The following is a 5929-nucleotide window of genomic DNA, read 5'->3' on the forward strand; positions in this document are numbered from 1 at the left end:
AATTTAATATTAACTATACATGATCATAAAATTGAATGAAAGTGAATTTCAATATTTAATATTCTCATTAAAATATCTGTTAATGTACACAAATAACTTGTGACCAACATTTAATTTGACATACAAATATATATTTAACATTATATCAATAAACAAGAGCTGTCTGTAGGACAGCACGCTCGACTATTCTAAGTGCTTGATAGTAAAAGAGCCTTGATAATGTTAAATTTTTTAAGTTTACAAAAGGGCTATTTTTTTTTATAAATTCTTGTTATAGGCCTTAGAGAGAGTCTAATTAAACAGTATTGGCTTGACTATTCGGAAGGTAATGTCACAAGGGTGTTTTATTGAGTATAATAATACTAATTACCTATGAATACATAAATTTGACAGAAAAGGTACAAAGGCTTGTTATTAAGATGTTTTATCAAGTAAATCACTGCTTAATTATTATGAATGCATAAAATTGTCCCAAAAAAGGCACAAACCCTTTAGTAGTTATTGAGATAACAGCTTACAAATGAATTTCTAAGTTGAAAAAGGGGAGAAAAATCAGCCTAAATGCAAGATAGAATTATGGATCTTTGTCAGTGACCTACAATTATGACCCTAAATGCATATGTGAAGTTTTAAATAAATATCTTTAATAGTTATTGAGATATGTAAAACTTGCATGTAAACATTAACCAAGAGACTAAGTAGAAAAGGGGATATGAATCAGCCTTAATGCAAGATAGAGTTATGGAACTTGGTCAGTGACATACAATTATGACCCTCCAATTATGACCCTAAGTGCATGTGTAAAGTTTCAAGTAAATATCTTTGAAGACCTTTAACCTTTAACCAAAATTTCTAAGTTTCAAAGGGGCAAATAATTCTGCAAATATTGCAGGCAGAGTTATGCAATTTTGCAAACTGATGTACATTGTTACTATAAAAAAGTATTTTAATTTTCAATTGAATATCTCAAGCAATAATTGAGATATTTGACTTTACAAAAAAACTTTAACCAAAATTTCTAAGTTCCAAAGGGACATAATTCTGTCAATATTGTAGTCAGAGTTATCCAACTTGTCAATCTGATGTACCTTGTTACTATAAATAAGTTTTGTAAGTTTCAATTGAATATCTCAAGCAATAATTGAGATATTTGACTTTACAAAAAACTTTAACCAAAATTTCTAAGTTAAAAAGGGGCATAATTCTGTCAATATTGTAGGCAGAGTTATCAAACTTGGCTATCTGATGTACCTTGTTACTATTAATAAGTATTGTAAGTTTCAATTGAATATCTCAAGCAATAATTGAGATATTTGACTTTACAAAAAACTTTAACCAAAATTTCTAAGTTAAAAAGGGGCATAATTCTGTCAATATTGTAGGCAGAGTTATCAAACTTGTCTATCTGATGTACCTTGTTACTATTAATAAGTATTGTAAGTTTCAATTGAATATCTCAAGTAATAATTGAGATATTTGACTTTACAAAAAACTTTAACCAACGCAGACGCCGACGCGGACGCCGGGGCGACTACAATAGCTCTCATATTCTTCGAATAGTCGAGCTAATAAGTTAAAATGTAAAACATACATGTTGGTCCCATTTCTAAACTTGAATGAAAAAAAATGTTTAAAGATGACAAATATAAAGATAATGAGTTATTTTATAGTCTGAATTTCATGCACATGGCATGGTTCACAGACTTTACAGCAGATCCTGGCCCCATATTCATAAAGAAAATATCACATCAGAATTAAATTATACTGGTTTTATTTTCATTACTGTATTGACAGTAATATAAATCATATTATGTTAAGATAATAAAAATTATGGTACCTAAACAAAATGTAAAAAGAACTGCTAATGTGAAAGAAACAATATTATTTTGGAATTAAATTTGACAGAATACAAATTTTACAACTATAATATCATAACTGGTTCAAAATTAGGTTCAATTAGGATTAAGATCAAGATTTAAATGCCAATATCTTGGTTAGGTAAAGTAATGTTGTTCGTTTTTTTGAAACTTCAATATCATTTGTCGCTTATGTTAATATTGAATAACAAATCTATGAGAATAAACAGTGGAGAATATGTCTATATTTCTCCATTGTTTATTCTCATAGATTTAATTATATTTTATAAATTAAGTTCTTGATTCTTGAATCTTTGTGAACATTTGGCCTGGTCATTAAGCTACTAGGATATAGCTATCAATCTCCTGGGGGGGGGGGGGGGCACAAAATAATGAGTAAACTGTATAGTGCCCTTTTGGGTACTTATCAACACGTAGATGTTGTGAAGTAAAGTAGGGTTACTTTCGTGCTCAAGGAAATTAGCAATGTTCCGGAATGGACTCGAACCCGGTACTTCTTGACCCCAAAATGCATGTCCTACAATTGGACCTATAATCCCTAAAAAATCATCAAATTATTCTGATTAAAAAAACAAACCCTGTTTATATCAATCTAACAAAACATACAAATGTTAAATGCCAATAAAATGTACTCCTCAAAATAACAATAGCATAATTCACAAATACAAGACAGTGGTGTCACATGCAACATTCTGATTTTCTCTTTAACAATCAAACTCTGTAACTGTGGGATAACTAAAGTTAAGGACCTAGTGCTTGGGGTAACTTTAAAAATTACTTAGCATAAATTACCTGTATATGTTAAAATAAAAACTAAAATTTTACAAAAATATCACTGTGCATCATCCTGAACAAGTTAATGACGAGGCATTTTTACACTTGGTATATATCTCCGGAAAAGAATTTGTATATATTGTATTATGGTGCATGATTTCACTTTGCATATAAACCCAGATTGAATCAAAATTATTTCATGAGAAGTAAAAATTTGTAAACATATTATCACCAATAAACTTGACTTCTTATACTGATGCTCAAAATTATGTGTGACTCCAAACAAAATTAAATATTATTTGAGCCGCGTCATGACAAAACCAACAAAGTGCGTTTGCGACCAGCATGGATCCAGACCAGCTTGCGCATTTGTTGGTTTTGTCTTGATGCAGCTGATTTCATTTGCTTCTTTTTACATGACAAAGTTTTAAAATTGTGCCATTTAGAACCTAGCACATTACAGTGTATACAAAGAATAAATACATGCCCTAGGCCCCATAAACAGAAGAGCCACATTAAAAATTCACATTAATAAAACGACAGTGCTCATAATATCAACAAAACTGAGAATTAATAATACTTGTACCTAAACAATGCAATGAGACATATGTGAAAAGCAAACAATTCAGAAAAGTAAAATTAACAATGCCTTTGAATAAGGACAAATGTGAACAAGAGTATTTCATCTCTTATAATCAATCTAGATAGAATACTAAAGGTAATTTAACTTGCTACAAAACCAAAGAAGATATCACCTAACCAACCAAATATCACATATATTAACTAAAATACAGTTCAACAAACTTGATGCAAGATTGATAATGATAAAAATGGCTGTAGCTACAAGTTATGTGTAGTAGTCCTTATAATCCAATAAACAAGAGGGCCATGATGGTATAAGATGAACAGATTGAAGTTTAAGTTTTTAAGAGCAAAAGTTGTTGCTGTAGACAGATGCTAAAGTGTCTTGGGTTTTTTAAGGGGGTTGGATTGAACATTGCACCAACACTGTAGAGATCATATGGCAACTTTCAAATTTTATTGGTGGACGAAACCCTCAAGTGATGCATTATTTCATGCACAAACGGGCAGCTGAGTAGAACCTCTAACATTCAGAAGCTAGCACAAAAGCTTCCACATATGAAGGAATCCTAAGACACTGGTGGGGCAGTGATGTAGCAGCAACAATGGGGCAAGTGGTTTGAAGTCAACAACCTTAACCACTCGGTGACACTGTCGCAATGTTTCCACTATCATACCAAGGTTTAGGTGAGCATATCACAAAATGCAATGAAATCTCCAGATACTATACTAACAATAATGCACTTGCAATAACAGAGTTAAGGCCCTTGACTTAACCATATTTGATATCTTCCTCTCACAGAGTGAGAGCAATGTGCAGCCTTAGTGGGACCCAGGGGTCACCATCCAGAGGTATATGCTTAATTTTCTATCGGCCTCTAAATGCATTTCTGTTGAGCAAGATTATCAAGGGCTATAACTTAATTTGTGGGAGTTCCATCAAAGTTGAAAAAGGCTTCACCAGCAATATTTATATTTGTAGGTCTACCATCTAAGTTGAGAAATGCTGTCAAGAGCCATAAATAAGAAATGGTACATATCTCTGACAGCCTTCTAGCATTATAGGGGCAAGCTAGTCAGCCATTAGTGAACTGGAGCCAAGGATTAATTTAAAACTTAAATTAAGGGTCATAGCTATTTTTTTTCAGGTTTTAATTTCTACCCTTGACTGTCAACCTCAATTTTAAATGGTAAAGAAGTATTTAAATGTTTTAACCATTTGTAATCTAAATGACAAAAAAACTTTGCTTACAAAATAAATTGTATTAGCTGAAAATTTTACCTCCAATTTTTATTTCATTTTTTTAAATTACAATCAAGAATCAAGACATTTCTGGCAAAAAGGACACAACATTTTTTTACCATTAAAGGGACTCCACTGAGGTTTGTTGATGATGGGACCATAAATTTTTTCCCCGAAATTTGTGTACCATTTGATGTTGGTCTTGACCAATAACTTTTCACTCCAATAAGGCTAAAAATCACACAAAAATTCAATTTTCTAATTTTTTTTCTGAGCATATTTCTTTAGTATCCTTTGAAGTTGTTCCATTTTAAACACTTCACCTAATCTTTGTTACGATTTAAAATTATATGTGTTTAGGATTTTCACCTCAGTGGAGCCCCTTTCAGATAAAACAACATGATTATATATATTATTTATAAAATAAATCATTCTCACAAAAAAATAGCTAAAAATATAAGGGACAATCATATTGCTAATAAAGGTTTTGAATATACAAATAAAAATTGAATTTCTATTTCATGATGCACTATACAATGATACTATTAAAGCTTGATATTGATGGAATGTTCTTTATTTACACTCATATAACACAGAATAACCTCAACATAGCAACCCCCTTTGGGAGACAAAGATAATGACTGTCAAAGAGAGGTGGTGCTCTGGAGCAGATAACTTTATTGTGATATCATACTTTGGGAAATAAACTTAAACAGTTGCTGTAAAGAGGTAATTGGTCTACTTTGCAGAGGTAATACTGTATCACCTATTTGAAGGTCTTATATAACCTCAATTTTAATGTAAACTTTTTAATGCTGTTAAAATCACCTTCTCTATGAGCTTTTCAAACATGGTCTCGCACACCGTAGTAACAAATGAACATAACATTATGATATGTACAACTCTTTCAAGCTTGCTTGTTAAGTTTGGTTTTTAATCACTAAAAACAAATATTTCAACAGTTTGGTCAAATTTGAAAAATCGCGCGCAGTCTGATCAGGATCCATGCTGTTCGCTATCAGTTTCTCTACTTGTAATAGGGTTTGTAAGCGAACAGCATGGATCCTGATCAGACTGCGCGGATGCGCAGGCTGGTCCTGATCCATGCTGGTCGCAAACCCACTATGTTGGTTTTGTTGTGACGCGGCTCAAATATCTTAGGTCTGGGCTTTAAAGTTTTAAAATTTTTGAGAGTTTGACTACATCTAAAATTAGTGTCACAGGGGCTAAGCCAATATTTATCCAACAGACCCACAATCCTGAATATATATTTCTTAAATCTAAGTCTTAGCAGATTGAGCCAAAAAAATAAATGCTATGTAAGTTAAGGGGAGACAAATTTTTACACTAGGTGAATATACAGCAGAGGTAGGAGAGGTAGAGTAAGTAATGCTACTTGACAAATAACTTATAAAAAAGAAATAGCCAAGCTCTTTTTGGGCCTTCATTTGAG

The sequence above is a fragment of the Ruditapes philippinarum genome, unplaced genomic scaffold, assembly GCF_026571515.1.
Source record: "Ruditapes philippinarum isolate M1 unplaced genomic scaffold, ASM2657151v2 ctg1383_1_1_1_1, whole genome shotgun sequence".
In the NCBI taxonomy this organism is placed as follows: domain Eukaryota; kingdom Metazoa; phylum Mollusca; class Bivalvia; order Venerida; family Veneridae; genus Ruditapes; species Ruditapes philippinarum.